Below are 22,431 nucleotides of genomic sequence, written 5' to 3'. Positions count from 1 at the left end.
AAAATGCTTTATACTTCCCCTGAGCTGATGAGATTGCACATATGGAGGAACAATCTTAGAGTAAGACAAAAGGATCCCAGTGAGTGGAACCCCACGCAGGAGCCCAGTTGCAAAATATATCACTATGTCATTGATAAGGGTGTCTGAACAGGCAAGTTGGACCATCTGATTAAGTTCATAGAAAAAGTGGGGGATTTCCAAGGTGTACAGAAAGAGAACTGCAACACCATGGAGTTTTGCAACAAGGAATTCAAGGCAGCCACGGTCCAGGAGCCCAGAACCAGCGGAACACAGGGCTGGGATGGTGGCCATGTAGTTCAGAAGTGACATATGGCCAAGAAACTGTCATAGGCCATCACAGATAGGAGGAAACCCTCCAACCTTGCAATAAGTAAGAAAAGGACATCTGTGTGAGGCAGGCTCCACAGGAGATGACTTTTCTCTGTGTCTGAAGATTCACCAGCATCTTTGGAATGGTAGTGGAGATCAAGCAGACATCAGCAAAGGACAAGTTGCAGAAGAGGAAACACATGGGCATGTGGAGGTGGGAGTCAGTGATGGTGACCAGGACAATGAGCAGTCTCCCAAAGATGGTGACCAGGTACACGGACAGGAAGAGCCCAAAGAGGAAGGTCTGCAATCCTGATGCCTCTGAAAACCCAAGAAGAAGGAATTCTGAAAATCGGCTGTGGTTTTCTGGTTCCACATGGCAGATATAGCTAGAAAGAAAGAGAGAAAGAATATTACTAATTTTTATACAAACAAACATTACTGGTCTAGTGGACATGCTTGAATTTTTATTATTAATTCAGAAAGTTAATTTCTGCATTTTATGTTTTGATTTGGTTTTTGACAATCAGATGGGGACACTTCAGGCCTGGTTCTTTTCCTCATATAATAAGCAAAACGCTTCCAGATTATTTTCTAAATACATGCACATGCTGGTACTATCTATTACTCTGATATATATTTCTTCTTCTGATGTGTTCCTGAGAACAATACCTCACTTGCACTTCTTATTTCAATGTATGCTGACTTTAACTGTGTATTGAAAAATCTAAGGAAGCAGAGGATATACTGGCTTTCTTTATCTTCATTTTCACAGAGGTTTCTGAGTTTCTGCACATTATTTAGAAATAAAATTCAAGTACATTGCATGCAAATATGCTAATTTATTTACTTAAGGAGGCAACAAGTCAGGTGATGTCTCAGCTCTGGACTGTATCACATGCATCTCTGATGACCTTAGATAAAAGTTTTTGGCATCCATTATCTCTGACACTTTCTTACAGCCTCTACCATACTTTGGTTGGTATCTCTGAGAAGAACATCTCCCTGTGAAAGTCTGGAATCCTTCCTGGGTTGTTGTTAATGTAGACTGAAGTTTTGCTCCAAAAGAGATAGTAGGAAGGAGTCAGGTATCCATCCCCCAGCCAGATTTAGAAACCCAAAGATAATGTCCCATTGCACATAAGGAGGGAGAGCAACTGAGGGGTTATTTACAGCCTTTCTTTACATGCTTATTCTCACAATTCCCTCTATCCCTAAATAGCACATTTCTCTCTGTGTCCCTTATTAGCACATTCACTTGTTGCCTCACTCCAGAGCCATCATTCCTCTTTGGAACACTGGTCAGGAAACAATGGAAATGGTTCCCACTCAAACTCTGCTCCCAAGAGACCAGGCTTCATCAGGTGAATCCTGGTTTACTTTTTTTCCACTTTGTGAATCCTGCTACCTTGCATAGATCTAACTTTCTGACACCTTTTCCATCCTCTGAATTAAAGCTTTCCCCATGTCCATGACTATGAGTCCTCCTCACTATCTCCTTGGATCTCCAAGAAAGCATTGACTTGGGGGTCAGGATATGGCCCCTGTTCTCCCTGGAACATTGATTTTCTCCTTTTAAACCAAATGGAAAACTGGGCTCTTGGATATGAAACAATAAGCAGTGCACCCCTTGACAAAGTTAGAATTTTTCCCAATCAATTAGAAATATTCATGGTTGTAACACATTTTGGAGGTAGTGTTGATTCTTTATTTAAAATAATAGCTAATTAAAAGTTTTATTGGTTGTCTTTATGCAACATAACCAAGCTTAGCATATTTATAGAGATTTTTCTCATTTAACTCTTAAAAAATCAATTCTGAAAGAGTAGTAGTCTTATGGAACCAACTTTACAATTGTATAAATCAGTGGGATTCAAAATTTTAAATATATAACTAAAATTATGGCCCAAGTAAGGGCTGGGAGACTGTTGAGAATTCTGCAGATGTTTCCAGTTCTCAGTCTCTCAACCAGAGGTGATTTGGGCCCCTGGGGCTATATAGAAATGCCTAGAAATATATTATGGAAAGTGCTCACCTACAATCTGCTCTGTTTCAACACAGAAGCCATTTTCTAACTGATATCTGTTGTTTAAATATTATAAAATACTAAAGAACTTCTAACCTAGTGAGCATGAGGAATTTCTGCAACAGGACAGAATACAATGAATCTCCTAAATAACAGTTTCTAACATTGAACACAAAAGTCATAAATATTCTCTGAGAATTCTTTAGAAGTCCTAATTATTACTATTTCTTTTCCTCTTCTATTGCTTTTTTGAAATTTTTGCTGTATATTATAACATATATACAAAGCAAAGAAAGAGACAATCAATATTTTTTAGAACACTCTTCAACAAGTAGTTACAGGACAAATTCCAGAGTTTGTCATGGGCTACCACACCATCGTTTCAGATTTTTCCTTCCAGTTGCTCCAGGAAGTTAGAAGGAGTAAATATTTTTTGAATCATCACAATCAACTTTTCTCTTTGTTTTCATGAAAAATAACATATATATGAAGAATTAATACATTTCAATGCATAGCACAACAATTAGTTGTAGAACTAATTTCAGAGTTTGGTTTGGGTTACAGTTCCTTGATTTTAGGCTTTTACTTCTAGCTGCTGTAAGATACTGGAGACTAAAAGAAATATCAATTTAAGAAATATCAATTTAATGATTCAGCAATCATATTCATTTGTTAAATCCTATATTTTCTGTATAACTCCACCTATGTCTTTGATCTTTCTACTCCACTCTTTAGGGGTGTTTGGGCTGTGGCCATTCTAGTTTTTTTTATGTTGGAAGGGATTGCCAATAATATGGCATTAGGGAGATAAAACTACCAGATGTTCTGGAGAGGCTGTGACCTCTTGGTTTCAAGACATATCTGGTCCAGGAATCCATTTGGAAGTTATAGTTTTCTGGAAAGTTACCACAGCTGCATGGAACCTTTGACTTTTTTTGCTAGGCAGGCACTGGGAATTGAACCTGGGTCTCTGACATGGCAGGCTGGAATTCTGCCACTGAGCCACCATCACATTCCCCTGCATGCACCCTTTATAGCATCTTATATATTGCCCTAGATGTTCTTTAGGATTGGCTGGAATGGTTTGAGTTGGGGTTTGGGCAAGTTATGATAGGTAGCAATGTCTAATTGAAGCTTGTGTAAGAGTGACCTACAGAGTAGACCCTCGACCGTATTTGAACTCTCTCAGCCACTGATACATTATTTGTTGCACTTCCTATCCTGTTTTGATCAGGATGGAATTGTTGATCCCACAGTGCCAGGGAAGAACTCATCCTCAGGAGTCCTCTCCAAAGCCATCAGGGAGACTTTCACCTATGGATATCATGTCTCATGCCCCTAAGCAATGATTTCACTTAGAGGGTTGAGCTTAGAGTGAGTATGGCCACATCTGAACAACAAAAGAAGTTCTTCAGAAGTATCTCTTAGGCATACCTGTAGGTAAGCCAAGCTTCTCCACTACCTACATAAGCTACACAAGAGTAAGCCTCAAGATCAAAGGCATGGCCTATTGATTTGGGTGACCTACTGTTTGACACCATATCAGGGGATTTCCTGATGTTCAAGTTTAATAGTTCCATATTTTTTCTCCCAAGGAAGTTTGCCAATACTTTTTGATTATCTGCTTACTATATTCTAGCATGTTTCCAGGTATTACATTAAACTATACAGGATTAAAGTCCCTCATTGTTATCCTGGGCTCCCTGTGTTTGTATTATCCAAATGATCTATCCAAATAAGTTGAATTAGATTATGTGCTACAGAAAATTTAGGTTCCAGACAAAATAAAACTTTCTTCCTTTGGTCTCAAAGATTAGGTGTAGTTCTAAAATAAGACTATGTCTTCCGTATCCCTATCTTCCATATTACCTCAATTCTGACATGATCAGCCTCATTCTTATCTCTCAATACCAGGTTATAGACTATATAAAACACCATCTCAAAATCAAGAAGCAGTAAATACCATCTGAACTAAATGTGTCTGCTATATAAGATCTTACAATCTAAGCCCTTGTTTTCTTTTAAGCATTTTCTAAAGGAGAAACTATACAATAAATGTTCTTTTGTTTCTGGCTTATTTTACCTCACCAAATGTCTAATATGTTCGTCCACATCATTACATGCCTCACAACTTCATTCTTTTGTAACAGCACAATATGAGATCATATGTATACACCCCTGCTTGCCAATTTACTTCTCAGTCAGTACATCCTTCAGCCACCTGCATTCATTGGGCATCATGTTTAATGCTCAAAGTCCACAGTCCATCAACACTCCTAATTTTAGAAAATTCCATTGTTCCCAAGAGAAAGAAAGCCAATAAACACAACCTCACCAAAAAGGAAATCTAAATCTCTACTTAACTTTTGTCCCTCCCCCATCATATACCTCTGCTGTTGCTCTGGTACTGCTGATGTTATTCTGTTAAATATGGCCCATAGCATGCAATAGTAGTTTTTTCCATGTATCTTGAACTTAAGCACTCTTTGTCCATGAATCGTACCTTTGAGGTAGTTCTTGCAAGAACTTATTTATATTTCTAGTGTTAAGTGGGACACATAGGTCTATAAAACACCTTTCAATCTGGTTCATCTTCAATATGGTAATAGTACTTCTAGACGCACTAGAGAACCACCTTCACTTCTATCTATTCCCTTACATTTGGGTTCAAACTCATCAGCTTACCATTCTCTCATCTTTAGCTTCTATGTATATTTAAGTCCTTATTTTGTATTATAAACCTTTGATTTTACCTTTACCATGTTCATAAAAGTGGAGTCATACAGTATTTATCCTTTTGTGTCTCACTTATTTCACTGAGCATTATGTCCTCAAGGCTCATCCATCTTGTTATCTGCTGTATAAATAAATTTTCCTCTCAGCACAGTCCTTATTGCATCTCATAAGTTCTGAAAAGTTGTATTCTAATTTTTATTAATCTCTAGATAGCTATTGATTTCTCTAGCAATTTCTTCTTTGACCCACTGGCTGTTTAAGAGTGTGTTATTTACTCTCCATATATTTGTGAAATTTCTCATCCTTTGTGGGTTATTTGTACCCAGCTTCATTCCATTGTGATCAGAGAAAGTACTTTGAATAATTTCAGCATTTTTAAATTTATAAAGACCTGTTTTGTGCCCCAGCATATGATCTATTCTGGATAATGTTCCATGACCACTGGAGAAGAATGTATATTCTTGCATTTTGAGGTGTAACAACTTATTAGGTCTGTGAGATCTAATTCATTTATGAAGTTGTTTAACTTCTCTATTTCCTATTTGTCCATTTGGATGTTCTATCTATAGAGTAGAATGATGTGCTGAAGTCTCCTACTATTATTGTTGAAACATCTATACCTTCAGTTTTACTAATGTCTGTCTCATGTACTTTGGAGCTCCTTGACTGGGAGCATTAACATTTATGATTGTTATGTCTTCTTGGTGAATTGACCCTTTAATTAGTATATGTTGTTCTTCTTTGCCTCTTATGATGTCTGTACATTTAAAGCTTATTTTTTCTGATATTAGTACAGCTACTCCTGGTTTCTTTTGGTTACAACTTGAGTAGAACTTTTTTTTTCTGTCCTTTCACTCTCAATCTATTTGTATACTTGTGTCTAAAATGAGTATCTTCTAAGCAGCATATAGCTGGATTATATATTTTAATCCATTCTGCCAATCTGCATCTTTTAATTGGTAAATTTAGTCTGCTAATATTCAAAGTTATTACCAACAAAGCACATCTTGAATCTACCATCTTATCTTTGGGATTTTATTTGTCAGATCTATGTACTCTTTTCCTTCTTTCTCTTTTTATTCTTTAAGTTACCGTTACTGGTATTCTTCAATTCTGGGCTCTCCTCCAGACCTCCCTCTCTTGTCTTTTTTTTTAAACCAGCAGAAGCCCCTTTAGAATCTCTTGTAGGGCTGGTCTCTTGATGGCAAGCTCTTTCAGGATTTGTTTATCTGTGAAAATTTATTCTCTCCCTCAGTTTTGAAGAACAATTTGTCTGGGTACAGAATTTTTGACTGGAACTCTTTCTTGTTCAGGTTCTTAAATATATCATACCACTGCCTTCTCATTTCCAAAGTCCCAGTTGTGTAATCTGTACTCAGTCTTACGTGGTTACCCTTGTATGTAACCACATACAAGTAGATTGTTTTTCTCTTGCTGCTTTCAGGATTTTCTGTTTCTCATCAACATTTGAAAGACAGATTAGCATGTGTCTTGGGGAAGGCTTATTTGGATTTATTTTATTTGAAGTTCATTGAGCTTCTTTGAATTGCATAGTCATGTCCTTTATAAAGGTTAGGATGTTTTTCCCCATTATATCCTCACTAATCTTCTTAACCCTTTATTATTCTCTTCCTGTTCTGGGGCACCTTTCATTCTCATGTTTGTATGCTTTGTTTTTTCCATCATTTCCTTGGGTTTCAATTCAAATTTTTCCACCTTTATTGCCATTTGCTGTTTTGAATGTTTGAAATCAGTTGTCCTGTTCTCCAGTTCACTTATTCTTTCTTCCACCTTTTCAAATCTGCTGTCGTGTGTCTCTAGAATGTTTTTAATTTGGTCTACAGCATCCTTAATCTCTGTTATATCTGCTAACCGTTTCAATTTATTCTTTCAAATTCCTCTTTAGGTTCTTTTAATGTCTTCTTTATCCCTTTTATGTCATTAGCCATCCCATTTACTTTATTTAGTAGAGTTGTATGAAAATCTTTGATTCATTGTTCCAACATCTGTGACTCCTCTGGTGTTTTAATTTGGTCATTACGCTGTGCTATATTCATCTGCATTGTGATGCACTTATGGATCTACTGTTGTTTTCACTGCATGTAAGTATCTTGATTGATTTATGTTGGAAATTGATTTCCTTCAGTATTCTAAAGCCTCATGTCTTTGGAATGGATGTGCAGCAGAATGCTAGGCACAGGGTGGAGAACAACAGCACAATGATGTGTTGAAGTGCAGGTATAGGTACAGGTTGGGGATGCTACACTGGTGTCTGTGCACATGGGTACACCACGGTGGAGGAGGATATGGCTGTGTGGGGACACAGGTCTTGGGAGTGTGGCCCTGGGGTGCACTGGCCTAAGGTGTGGTGCTCTTTGATTACATGTGCTGAGCTATGGTCATGGATCAACATTATACCTGCATAGACTGAGGGCAGAAGTGACCCAGCTGCACAGGTAAGAGCTTTCCCAGACTGGGGGGCATGGTTGGGGGCTGTGCTCATGGATAGGCCTAGGAGTAACATAAACTGATGCGTCCATGTGCAGAGTTTGGTCACGGGGGCTGCACAACTGTGTAGGCTGGGGGCAGGAATGGCCTGGGTATGGAGGTAAACCCCCAGCCTTTATGCCCTTGTTACAGCCTGCAGGGGGCAGGGGGGGAGGTAGTGCTTGGGAAGAGTGCAGAAGAGGTGGGTTGGGCTGCACTTGGGGTGGGGGTGGGGAGAAAATACGTGCACAAGGGGTTGGAGGAGTGGGGGTGCTTGGAACTCGGGGAGCAGGGGTGGGCCATGGGGTTCAGGTGCAAGGGGCGTGGTGTGAGTCGTGAGTCACAGGGGTTGTGCTGGTGAGGGCAGTGTTGTTCAAGGAACACAGTTTGGCTTATTTCCTGGTCCCTGCACTCTTGAGGGCTCTGAACTTCCATTTGTGCCAGCCAGGCATCTACAGTTCTCTACTTCTAAGTTCCTAAGCTTTTGAAACCAGGGCCACCCTAGGTGGTGCAGAAGACTCTCCAGGTCACTTATATCCTGGAATTGCCATCTCAGTCACCTTCCCATCCCTTCTCTAATGGTTCCTTGGAGCAGGGCTGAACTTGATGTTTCCTTTCCCACCATCTTCCCAGGACTCCTGCTATTCAGTCAGCATCAATGGACTGGTCACAATTGAGGGCCAAGTCTGACCCTCACACCCCAGGCCACCTCCTCCCAGCATCATGTTTTAACTGAGATTTTTAACAAAATAAGGTTAAGTCAGTTCTCCTGTGAAATGGGAAGATAATTATGACTGAGGAAAATAACATTTTGCTTTTTAATTTTGCAAGGCTTTGCTTCCTTACAACTTGCTTTTGAAGTAAGAATAAGCTTTGTTTAAAAGTATCATTGAAGCTTGTGTTTGTAATCTGACATAATATTGACAGGAGGCAACTCTTGGATTCAATTTATGTACTGCTTCTCCACGTTTTGTTAAACCTTCTGGACTGGGCTCGACTCGTAACTACTGAAGGGGCTATGGATATCATGATGCAGTTAGGTCAATACTTGGAAATAATCACAAGTAAAACAGGAGCCTCTTCCCCATGGATCTCAGAGTCTGGTTGACCTGTTGGAGTTTGAAATGAAGACCCAGATACAATGGGAGCATGTAAGACAAGACTTCACCTTGGGGGTGGGGAGAGCTCTGGCAAAGGACAGCTATTGGATCTTATAACTGGTTTCCTCAGCCTTGGTGCTACTGTCATTGGGACCAGATCATTCTCTGTTGTGGAAGCCATCCCAGGAACTGTAGAATGTTGAACATCCTCCCTGGCCTCCATCCACATGATGCCATGAGTATCTCCCAGTCTTCAAATCATAACAACCCAAAATATTTCCAGATATTACCATATGTACCCTGAGAAGCACTGCCTTAGACCATAATTTTTTAAGGCTACTACTCTTTGACTTGGCAAATGGCTTGACCATTGATAGAAAGTTTCAAGAGAGCATTTCAGGCTCAGGAGGTACATGCATAAAATCCCTTGTGGAGCAATTGACCCAGGTTTCCCAGGACCCATGACATGCATGGGTGGAGAAGACAGAGGAAAGGGGATGGTGTCATGAGTTGCTTATAGAGGAGCCAGCTCCAGTTCACACAAGGCCTGGCAGGCTGGCAAAAGAACTTCATCCATATTCTAAGGCCTTGGAGAAGCCAGTGGGGTATTTAGGTGAGGTACATAAGGAAGCTTTGTTTTTAACAGAGCCTCCAGCCCCTGGGTGAAAGGAGGGTTGGCCTTGGGGGATTTGAGTGGTGGGTGGAAACAGGAATAGAAGTGTTGTAGATGTAAAAAATATTCTGGCAAATAGTAACCTAAGGACAGATGGTTGGCAATACTAATATTGGATAAAATAGACCAAATAAAAATCAGTTACCAGACACTGTGAAGGACAGCATGTGTTGACGGGTCACTGCATTAAGAAAATTTAACAATTTTATGTATATAGGAATCTAATCACAGACCCGAAAATACATGATGCAACATTGACAAACCTAAGGGAGAAATAGTTTGTGACTTCAGTACATTGCTTTCATACAAGGTTAGACCATCAACAAGCAACCAGAAGATTTGGGCAACACTATAAAGGAATAAGACCAAAGAGAAATATGCAAACCATGTCACCAAGAACAGAAGAATACATACTTTTCTCAAGTATATGTGAATCTTCTCCAGAATAGGCCAAATATTAGTAAACAACACAAGCCTCAATTAATTAAAAAGGATTGAAATTAAGCAAGTCATTTCCTCTGACCACAATAGAATGACACTAGAAATCAATAGGAAAATGAAATGGAAAATACACAAATATGTGGAAGTTGAACAACACACTCTAACAGTTAAATAGTCAAATATAAATCACAGGGGAAATTAAGAAATATCTTGAGAAAAATAAAAAGGAAGCACAACATATCAGAATTTATGGGCTTGATCAGAGAGAAATTTATAACTATGATGCCTATATTTAAAAAGAAGAAAGAGCATACATCAATAATCTAATTTCACATCTGGTGAAACTAAAATAATATGGGGAAACTGAGCCTAAAATATAGAAGGACATAGTAAAGATTAGAGTGGTGGAGATGAATGAAATATAAAATATAAAAAAAAATCACAAGAACTAATGATACTAAAACTGGTCTTTGGAAAATTTCTATAAAATTGTGAACATATAGTCAGACAGAAAAGCCTAAAAAAGGGGGTGAAAATTACTAGGATCCCAAATGAATTTGAGGGCATTGCTACTGATATTGAAGATTCAATAAGAATTATTAGTGAATACTATGAATAATTGTATGTCAATAATCTAGATAGTCTAGAAAAAATAAACAAATTCTTATAAACTCACAACCTACCTAACCTGAAGCTGAAAAAACTAGAACATCTCAACAGACATATAAGAAGTAAAATGATTGACTCAATCATCAAAAACCTCCCAACCATAGAAGCCTATGATCAGAAAATTTCAATGATGAATTTATGAAACATTCAAAGAAGAATTATTCCCAATATCTTTCAAAATCTTCCAAATTTAAGAGGAAGAACTCTTCCTAACTCATTCTATGAGGTAAGTCTTATGGTGCTACCAATGCTACATAAAGACATAACCAGAAAAGCAAACTAAGGACTAATTTCTCTTTAGGAATTTGGGTGCAAAATTCTCAACAAGTTACTATGAAATCAAATCTAATGCAATATTAAAAGAATTATCACTATGATTGAGTGGGATTTATCTCATGTATGCAAATCAATCAAACTAATACACTACAGTCACAGAATGAATGAGAGGAAAACCATATGTTAACCTCAATTGCTTCAGAAAATGCATTTGACAGAATCCAATGCTATTTAATGAAAAAAAAAACTCAGAACAATAAGACTAGAAAATAACTTCCTCAGTATGATAAAGGATACATATATAAACAAGTTATACTCAATGCTGAAAGAGGGATGATCTTTCCCTTGAGGTGCAGAACAAGACAAGGATGTCTGCTCTCACTATTGTCATTTAGTATGTACTGGAAGTCCTTGCCAAAGAAATAAGGCAGTGCAATGAAAGATAAAGTATCCAATGGGAGGCGGGTCACAGTGGCTCAGCAGGTAGAGTTCTCGCCCGCCTTGCCCAGACCCAGGTTTGCTTCCTGGTGCCTTCCCATGCTTAAAAAAAAAGTATTCAATTGGCTATCTGTATTCACAGATGGTATGATGCTTTATATAGAAAAACCTAAGTATCTGGAAGAAAACTTCTATATCTCATAAATGAATCCAATTACATGCAAGCTGCAAGATTAACATGCAAAAATCAATTGTGTTTTATACACCAGCAAAGAATATTCCTAATTGGAAACTTAAAAAGTTCATTCACCACAGCATTTAAAGAGTAAAATACTCTTTAACTAAAGAGGTGAAGGATTAGTGCACTGAAAACAAAAACATTATTAGGAGAAGACCTGAGTAAATGGCAAAACATCTTGTGTTCCTGGATAGTGAGAATTGACATTATTAAACTGTCAATAAAACCCAAATAATTGGTTTGAATTTAAATCTGATTAAAGTACCAGGAGCCTTTTTCTCCTTTTTTTCAGCAGAAATGGAAAAGCTTATTCTCATTTATGCCGAATGACACTTCACTAGAATTGCAGTACCACCTTAGAGTGTTTCATTGATTCATTTTCTTGTCTCTTGGACACTTAAGAGCTCATTCTCAGACTGAAGTTCAATATTGCTGAATAAATTTTTTGAATGATTAAAAACAAATGATTGAGTAATGATGTAGGAGAGAGGAGACGGTGAAACAAGAGGAAATAGTATTGAGAGAGAGTTGTCCCATGTATGAAAGCCAGCACCATAGGAGGCAGATGAAAGAGACAGAAGAGACTTTATTGTACCCAGACTCTTGCTCCTGAATCAGCTTTAGAGATGTCATTATGGGAAATCCTGAAAATCTAGAGACCACACCTAAAGACAGATGACCTCATACTGGGAGAAACTGGTCCACTGGAATAAGAGGTGAATATGAAGCCCCAGAGCTTTCACCCAAGGGTAAAAATGGGTGCAAGTTTTCATTGTGTTTTCTTTCTTACCTTCAGAGAACTAAATATCTCAGGAAATAAAGAGAAGGGAAAATACTTCATAAATGAGGCTCATGGGAATGAACTCTCCAAAACATGGAAACTGTAAATGCTTCCCTACATTGTTGGAAGTTTATTTACTAATTACTGCTGAGGAGAAAACTTAACTGTGACTTCTACAGACCTCATGAGTGGTTCCATCTTCCTGTCCTTCCAGGGAGCAGAGCTTCCAACTTCTTCATTCAACAATAATCTTCATTGTTGAAACCAGACCCTTTGATAATTTCTGGGTGAGTTACAGAATCTTCATAGGTGCTAGAACAACATATTATGGCCCCAGAGGGCCTTATTATTGGTTTTAACTTTAAGGATATCAACAGGGAAACCATGTAAAGAAATCTTTATCATAAAATGCCCTGCCTAATTTAAAAGGCTGATTGTGGCAGGAGAAAATGGATGGTCTAATATATCTTCTTTCTCTACTTGTCTCCTATGGTGTTAGCTCTCGCTTACGGCATTTTCCTCTCTCAAGAGCATTTTTCATTTTTTTTGTACAATTATTGGAAGTACCTCTTTAATCACATTCATCCATTTCTTCTTTGGTTATTACACAACCATTTAGTCATCAAATACTTCAAGGTGGGCACTAAATATTATTCTGGGAATAAAGAAATGAATAAGACATTATTTCCTTCTCTCAAAGAGATTACACCTAAACAGGGCAAGATACATAAAAATGAGCACATGCAGTATCCTGAGATGGCACTGAAATCCTGGCGAAAAGGAACCAAAATTTGGACTTATCCTGTGAAGGTTAGTGATGGCTTCCCAAGGATGCTGAGAATTGTACTGAGATTTGAAGGAGGAATTGGAGTCATTCCAGAAGGAGACAGGGTAGAAGCATACTAAGAAGGGATGACAGAGGGACAAAATGGGATCAATATAAATATTAGATGTGGTTGAGTTCTAAAAACAGCTCTTAATATCTGCTGAACAATGAGAGTCAGGGTGTGAAAAGTGGAACATAATCCTCACCAATTCAGCAGCAGCCAAATAAGAGAGAGCCTTGTGTTTTGTCCACAAGATTGGTATTTATGTGGGAAGTTATTGGAGAGTCAGGCAGGGCAAGGTTTATAGAAGGTGATGTTTCTGCAAAGGCTTGCCCTGTGAAAAGCTCACTCAAAGTCACTTTATATTGTTAAATCCATGAAGAGGTTATAAGGATATGGAAATACCAGAGTGGAAGTGGGTGTGGAGGTTTGGTTAATGACTCTGCATGGTGTTTAATCATAATGTACAAAATATTCTCTAATAATAATGAGCACAAGAATGTACATTGTATATTTATTATTTTATTTAATTATTTCAACTACTCTATGAAATTGGGATCACTCTTCTTTTATAATGGGTGAAGAATGTAAGACTTACTGCAGTGTTTTATTCTTGTCCAAGGTATATAATCACATCTTGAATGAAGCTCTGAGTTACCTGTTTCCTTGGCTTTTGGATTTCACTAATATTTTTTTTTTCTTTATAAACAACTTTTAGAACAGTGTTAGGCTTACAGACGAATTATGAGAATGATAGTGACAGTTTCCAAAACCCCCCACCATTTACCCAATTCTTAACATCACCTATGCAGAATCCGACAACATATTTATTTATAATAATTTTTTAGTTTTTTCTGACATTGGCAGTTTCTCAGACTCTCTTTGTTTTCAATTACCTGGATAAACTCTGGGAGTACTGTGCAGATGTTTTGTAAAATGTCTCTCAGTTGGAATTTGTTTGATGTTTTTGTCATGAATCAGGTGACATTTTGGGTTTTTGGAGGAAGACATCAAAGAGAAAGTGCTCTTTTCATTGCATCATGCATCTAGGGTACAACTTATCACTGTGACTTATCATTGTTGATGTTGACCTTGATTAACAGTGCTTTCCAGCTTCCCTTACTTTAGAGTTCCTCATTTCCCCCTTTTCCATACATCACTTTTGGAAAGAAGCCACTCTGTGAATCCCACACTTTAGAATTTTAGAACCTTCTTAGGAGATCAAAATCTACCTACATTATTGGAATTTTTCTACATGGAAGGTTTGCCTTTCTTATTAATTAATTCATTCACTAATTCACTTATGCCTGTATGTATTCATGGCATTTATTTTATACTTCGAGTTATGACACCTTACTGCTTTATTTCCTTCTCAAGTTGTGCTGGTTTTGGCCATGGGATCCCTGCCAACTATTCCACATGTCTCTTTGATATGTCTATCATTGAGGGCTTTATTTTAGCACTTATTTAATTTCTGGTACTACAAAATGTTCTGGGCTCTTCTTGTATATTTCTTGATGCCATCGTAGAGTCAGACATTTCTCGAAGGAACCTTTTATTGGAAGAAGGTGTGAAAACAAAGGTCTTGGAACTACCTGTGCTCCTTCCTATTGGAAACTTTAGGCCCTCTCTTCTAACAGAGTGAAAAAATACATGTGTCTACCAACCTGTGCATATTCAAATGTCTATAATCAACTCCACATTTAACTTTCTGTGTCTATAGTAACCTATACATGAATTCATGCCAATGTTTATAACCCTAAACCATACCCATATAGAACTGTCTCCCTTCCTCCCCTAGTTTATGTGCAACTTCCACTCCACAATTAGAAACGAATTCCCATAGCTGTCATTCATTTACTTAGCTGCTTCATTCCGGTATGTAGCATAGAAGTAAAAGAATTGTTGACCTACACCATGATGGAATACACTTTATCTACCAGTTAACAGTACTTTTTTGTATAGCTTCTCTTTCCTTCATTTTCCATGCTCCATTCATATCCAATATTACTATTTTAACATCTATCCCACTCATAGCCTCAGTAAGATTATTACATACATTTGTGATAGAGTTATATTGTTTTGTCACATTTTGCATTCCATCTTGGGATTCCTTTGATTTTGAAATGAATCTTTATTTGCTTATATTTGGGTGCACACTTTGTGTTATAATGGTCAATGTGTTTTAACAAATGCATAAAGTCGTGAGTATGTAATTATTGTTTTATCCTAGAATATTTACACCACATGGAAAATTTCCCTGTGCTTAACCTATTCAACCATTTTATCTTCCTTCCCAGTCCTTTGGCAACCAGTTATTGTTGCATTGTCTCTATTTGGACTCATCAAAAAAGTCTTATAATTGAAATGAAACTTATGTAGCATGTGTAGACTGGTTGCTTTCAATTAACAACAATCATTTAAGATTCATCATTGAATTTTGTGGCTGGTTGGAGGATTTCTTTTTATCACTGAGTGATATTCCATGGTATAGCTATAGCCGAGTATGTTTATCCTTTCACTTATTAAAAGACATCTTTGTTGCTTTAAGATTTTGGAGATTACAAGTAAAGCTGCTATAAACATTCATGTGTGGGATTTGCATGAATTTCTGTTTTCAATCAGCTGCATACACCAAAGCACAATTGTTGCATTGTATGATTAGACTATGTTTAATTTTACAAGAAACAAACTATCTGCACCATTTCGTTTTCTTACTAACAATGAATGAGGGTTCATATTGCACCACATCTTAACCAGTCACTGGTATTGTCAGTGTTTAGGCTTTAGATTTTCTAATAAGTTCGGATGTTATATCACTGTTATTTAATGTAGCCACTCCTTAATGGCAAATAATGTTGACCATCTTTTCCTGTGCCTATTTTCCAATTGTACAACAAAATATTTGGGTTTATGTTGTGATCTTTTGCCCATTGTAAACTGTTTGCTTTATTATTAAGTGTTAAGAGATCTTTGTATTTTTGGATACAAATCATTTATCTGATATGTGTTTTGCAAATATGTCTCCAAATCTGTAAATTTTCTTTCATTCCCTTATTGTTGTCTCTCAAGGATCAGTAACTTTATATTTTAATAAAGTGCAACATATAAGTCTTCTTTTGTCTTTCATCTTGCTTTGGGTGCTATATCTAAAAATTCATCACCAAAACATTGAAACTGAGAAATTCTTCTATGTCTTGTCTGGAAGTTTTACAGTTTGCATTTTAGTTTTAAATGTAGATTTCACTTTAATTAATTCTGTGAAATGCATACAATATATGTACACTCTTTTTTATTTTTCATTTGTGCATTCCATTGTTTCAGCAACATTGGTTGAAATGACCATAGTTTCCCTATTGAATTGCTCTTGCCCCCTTGGTAAAGATAGGTTGACTGTATTTGCATGTGTCTATATTTGAGTTCACCCATATTAGTTTGTTTGTTTATATCCCAACATCACACTGATTAATGTGATTTTATTGTTAGACTTAAAATGGAGTACTATGGGTCCTGCAACTTCTTAACTCTTCATCTGAATTGTTTAGGCTATCTAGCTAACTTGCTTTTTAATAGAAACCTTAGAAAAATTTATCAATATCCACAAAATATTTTTCTGGCATTAAGAACAGAATCGAGTTGAAATTGTAGATAATGTTGAAAAGAAATGGCATCTTAGCAATATTGTCTTCCTATCCATGAAGAATGAATAATTATTTAATTAATTAGCTTATTTACTTTTACATTTTATTGTAGTAACCTATATACAACACAAAATTTCTCATTCAACCATTTTCAGATGTGCAGTTTGGTAATATTTACTACATTCAAAATTGGGCTACCATCATCAAAATGCATTACCCCAACTGTTCCATCACATAGCACAGAATGATTGGGCAAAAGGATTCTTGAATAAAATAAAGATTATGAGCATGTGTAGTGGAAAGTTTTGACTTGGCAAAATGTTCACAATTATGGAGAATCATCACTAGCCATCAAAGGCATCAAGGATAAGCAGGAGCACTTGATTTCTGTGATATTTTCAGTTATAGACCTTAGCTCTATAGGCATAAATAAATAATTATTGTGTTATCCATACCATGTTTTTGTTAATTTTCTGATCAATGCTTGTGACTAAAATTCCGTTGTCGTGGGCTCTCTTCCAGCAGTTTCATCAGCCACGTGAAATCGGAAAATCAAACACATGCTTCAGAATTTATCCTCTTTGGGCTCTCAGAAGATCTTGAAGTGCAGCCCCTGCTATTCAGGCTGTTCCTGTTGATGTACCTGATCACTTTCACTGGGAACATGCTCATCATTCTGGCCACCATCTCTGACACCCACCTGCACATGCCCATGTACTTCTTCCTTGCTAACCTGTCTTTTACAGACATCTGCTTCACCTCCAACACTGTCCCAAAGATGCTGGTGAACATCCTGACACAGACCAAAATTATAAGTTAAAGAAATGGTCTCACCCAGATGTATTTTTTCTTAGTTTTGGAGGATTAGACAGCTTCCTCTTAACCATGATGGCCTATGACCATTATGTGGACATCTGTCACCCATTGCACAACATGGTCATCATGAACCGCAGGCTCTGTGGTCTCCTATTGCTGGTGTCCTGGTTATTAACTATGCTGAACTCTCTTTTACAGGGCTTAATGTTTTTGTATTTGCCTTTTTGCACAGAGTTGGAAATTCCTCACTTGTTCTGTGAATTTAATAAGGTATGCCAACACATTCCTCAATGACTGAATGATACATTTTGCAGTTGGAATTTCAGGTGTTATCCACTCACTGGTATCATTTTCTCTTACTCTAAGATTATATCCTCCATTTTGAGAATTTCATCAGCTGGGGCAAGTGTAAACATTTTCTACTTGTGGGTCTCATCTTTCAGTAGTGTCCTTGTTTTATGGTACAGGTCTTGGAGTGTATCTTAGTTCTGCTGCTACCAAAAATGCAAGGGCAAGTGCAATTGCTTCAGTGATGTACACAGTGTTCACGCCCATGATGAACCTATTTATCTATAGTCTTAGAAACAAGGACATAAAGCATACCTTTAAAAGACATTCCAGATGAGAAATATTCTCTCTATAAGAGGACCATTTGTCTCTTCTTTCTGTCACTGCTTTACTCAACGTTGTGCTAGAAGTTCGAGCTAGAGCAGTCAGGCAGGAAAAGGAAAGAAAAGCCATCCAAATCAGAAAAGAGAATTAAAACTTTCATTTTTAAGAGAGAATATAACCCTATACTTGGAAAATCCTGAGAAATCTATAACACATCTTCTTGTGATAATGAACAAATTCAGCAAAGTGACAGGATAAAAAATCACTGTGAAAAATCAGTAATGTTTTCATGTACAAACAATTACTTAACTGCAGAGACAATTAAGGAAAAAATCCATTCAGAATTGAAACTAAATGAATCAAGAATCTATGAATAGACCTCCTGTCTCTCCACTTTCTCTCTCCGTTTTGGTGGTCTGGTTGAAGATGGAACCCACTGAGGAGGAAAACTTAAGTTTTTAGCAGCCTGTGTGCCAGACCAGAAGTGGCACCATGAAAGCATCCATGACATCTGCTGTAGACACCCCTAAAAATCAAGTAGTATTAAAGTCAGATATTTCTAATTTCAAAGCAGATAGGACTATAAAGAGATGATGCTGTTTAAAATGATTCCTAGATAGAAGCTGGTCATTTGATACTAGAGAAGTGAAATTTCAAGAGTTCAGTCTAGATCTGAGCCTTCTTTTGCAGCACTTCTCTGGGTACTGTAAATCTTGGATATGCAATTGATGATGACTGCCTTCTTTTTTTATGCATGGATCTAGATTATTCTTCACCCTAAAGATGGCAGCTGACATTTCTTGCTACAAGTGGTCCAATAGAATCAACTTGCAAGAATGCATGAAGCTGCAAATGAAAGAATAAAGTACTTTTTCTTCTATTATTCTTAGATCTCATCCTAGATTATAAGCTCCATTAAAGTAGGATATCTTATCCCTAACGCCTGGCCCAGAATAAATATTCAAAAAATACTTGAATTAAACTGATTTGAATTCTTTCATTGATTTTATTTAATTCCTGGAGAATGACAGCTGTTTTAGTTGTGTTTAAGCAAGACATTTAAATGGAATAACTGGAACTTAAGCTCTTATGTAAAATGTATACATGGTACATTAAACTACTTGGATACCCATGAGTCTACTTACAAATTTTAATATCTGATTATAAGGCTTTTTCCTTCCATGAGGCAATGAACAATGGTTGCCAAAAACAACCTACGTGAGGAACAGATATATAAATGTTTACTGGTAGGAAGATCTTTATTGTGGACATTTTATTTATAGTCTTACTGGGTACTTAAGTCTTCTATTAAAACAAATACAGAGTAGAATTCTTCCCTGCCATGTGGGAGACAGGTTCATTTCCCGGCCCAACCACACTAAAACAAACAAACAAAAATATCAAATGAGTAGTATTAGGGTAGGTAATTGTAAATGTTTGAGATTTAAAGATAGTACACGGGGGCGGGCCGCGGTGGCTCAGCGGGCAAGAGTGCTTGCCTGCCATGCCGGAGGACCCCGGCTCGATTCCCGGCCCCAGCCCATGTAAAAAAAAAAAAACAAACAAAGATAGTACACGGGAGAATTCCTGTCTGCAACTCTTAGAGAAATGTGGTACAGAAATATTCTTAGGGTCTTAGAGTATCTACCCAAGAATATTTAAAATTTTTGAAAGGTGAAAGTAATCTGATAATTAAATTGTGTAAGTGATGTGTGAACACAAGTTGTGCTGTCATCGTTTAGAAATCAAATGCCATCAAAATCACTTCATGGAGAATATATACTTCATAAGTATTCAGTATTTGGTATAAAAGCATTGAAAAGCCGAATTAAACTTTCAGAAATGAAAAGAAATATGACAGGTCTTCAAGGTGCCAGCCTTTTCTGTTGAAATTCTCAACTTTTGCTAAAAATAAGGTGTCAAACAATGGGGAATTTACTTTTCTGTGTTCAGGTATAGTACAACTACCACTTGAAACCCAGTGCTTTTTCTTCATTATACCTCTAGGCTGTTTTTGTAGATAAGTTCTCAAAAAACCTTTCTCATGTGTATTCTGTGTAGTTTTGCCATTGAGGTAGGCAATAACATCCTTAAGTACTACTTAAATAGGCATTAGTAACTTAAATTTCATGAGGTACACAATTTCCAGTATTTTGATTATCCTTGCATGTTAACTATCACTAGAAAATGGGACTGGATAACCATTGATTTCTGAAATGGTCACTCTTTCACTTGTAAGTCTTGTTACCCAGATTCCTGTTAAGAATAGATTAAAGATCTATATGTATCAAAAGCAAAACTTTAAAACTATGAAAACATAGAATATCATATTGAAGTACATAAGCATGAAAAGGAAATGTTGATGCATTTGTGTACACTAAAATTTCAAACAGGAATGTCCATACTATGTAACTGATAAAGAATGCCACATAAATTAAGAAAATGAGAAATAGATTTAGTAAGCAGTTCACAGATAAGGATCCTTGAATAGTCATTCAAATGAAAAGATGCTTAACATTGCTAGTAATTAAAATTGTGTGTTAAAATAATACTGAGATACATTTCACTGCCAATCAAATAGGCAAAATCAAAAGAAAAAAACACTGATACTTCCACATTTTCTGAGCCAGGAGTTCTGAGCCTCACACTTTGCTGATAACATGTAGATTTATTTCATTACCTTAGAGCATTAATATCTCATTTGTGAAAGATGCTTATACTGTAGCCCAAAAATTCTGTCTCTGGGTATTATATTTTATAAGAATTTTTCCATATGTACTCAAGGAGATGTACAGAAAGTTCATTGCAGTGTTAATTTACATTGCAAAAACCTGGAGCTAACGTTCATTAGAAGAATCAATAAAAAGTGTCCCAATAATATGTGTTGTATAAGTTTTGAAACATAGAAAGTTGTTAACTGATGCATAATCATATAATAAAATGTGAGAAAATGCAAGGAAATGATAAACACTAAAATATGGCTTGTTCTTAATCCTTGGAGAGGGAGGGAATAAATGAGATTGAGACATACACAGAGGAGATTCCAGTTGCATTTATATTGTGTTATCTTGTTTAAAAAATAAGCAAATGTGAGAAAGTCTTGGGTTTATTAAAGCTGAGTGATGGTGATTCATGCTATGTTTTTTGGTATGCTGTATGTTTAACAATAAAATCAATCTTTCAAAAAGCAAAAAAAAAAAAAAAAGAATCTATGAATAAACCTAATTGGGAAAGCAAAGGGCCAGGTCCCAGGCAATTCCATAACATTGATAAAAAATCGAAGAAGATTTAAAAGGTGGAAAGAACTTTTTTGCTCATGGTTAGGAAGGTTATATGTAGTTAAGATGTCAGTTCTGCCCAAATTGATCTTCAGATTAATATGATACCAATCAAAACTCCAACAACCTAGTTTGAAAACATGGAAAAAATTTATAGTTATAAAATTTATTTGGAAGGGAAAGAGTCCTTTAATAATAGCTAGAAATATTCTAAAAGAAAATGAAGTGAGAGGAATAACACTTCCTGATTTTAAAGCTTATTATAAACCACAGTGATTAAAACATCATGCTACTGGCCCAAATAAAGAAATATTTAACACTGGAATTGAATTAAGAGTGCAGAAATAGACCTCCAAATCTATGGTCAACTGATCTTTGATAAGGCTCTCAAAACCACTGAACTAAGACAGAATATTCTTTTAAATAAATGGATACAGGAGGACTGGATATCAACAGCCAAAAGACTGAAAGAGAACTTTAACCATTACCCACTACACAAATTAACTCAAAGTGGATAAAAAACCTAATATAAGAACTAGCAGCATAAAATTCCTAGAAGAACATATAAGGAAACATCTTCAAGACCTAATAATAGGAGGTAGTTTTCTAAACTTTACATCCAAAGCATAAACCACAAAAGGAAAAACAGATAAATAGGAATGCCTCAAAATCAAATGCTTCTGTGCCTCAAAAGATTTTGTCAAAAACGTAAACAGGCAGTCAATGGGTGAGAGAAAATATTTGGAAATCACGTATCTGATAAAGGTTTGATATCCTGTAAACATAAAGAAATCATACAAATCAACAACAAAAGAACAAACAACCCAATTATTTTATTTTATTTTATTCAGAACCTAATTTTTTTGTAGCATATAGTCTAACTCAACTTGTCTGGATAGCTCATTTCAACAACACCAACACATGGAGCCCTGAATGGGAATGAGAGCTTATAGTTCTGTATAGCTTAAAGTAATACCTGGATATATCTGTATTAGTTTGTTTAGCTGTTGGAATGCAATATACCAGAAATGGAATGGCTTTTAGGGTAGTGAATTTAATAAG

At 36.5% G+C, this 22,431-nt stretch overlaps 1 pseudogene; it reads left to right on the top strand.

Annotated features, from left to right (window-relative positions):
- Window positions 1–228: 228 nt before the first annotated feature.
- On the top strand, window positions 229–18,104 carry LOC143675628 (olfactory receptor 7A17-like; annotated as a pseudogene).
- Window positions 18,105–22,431: the final 4,327 nt, after the last annotated feature.

The sequence above is a fragment of the Tamandua tetradactyla genome, chromosome 3 (genome assembly GCF_023851605.1).
Source record: "Tamandua tetradactyla isolate mTamTet1 chromosome 3, mTamTet1.pri, whole genome shotgun sequence".
Classification (NCBI taxonomy): Eukaryota; Metazoa; Chordata; class Mammalia; order Pilosa; family Myrmecophagidae; genus Tamandua; species Tamandua tetradactyla.
This window is presented reverse-complemented; position numbering and strand designations above follow the sequence as displayed.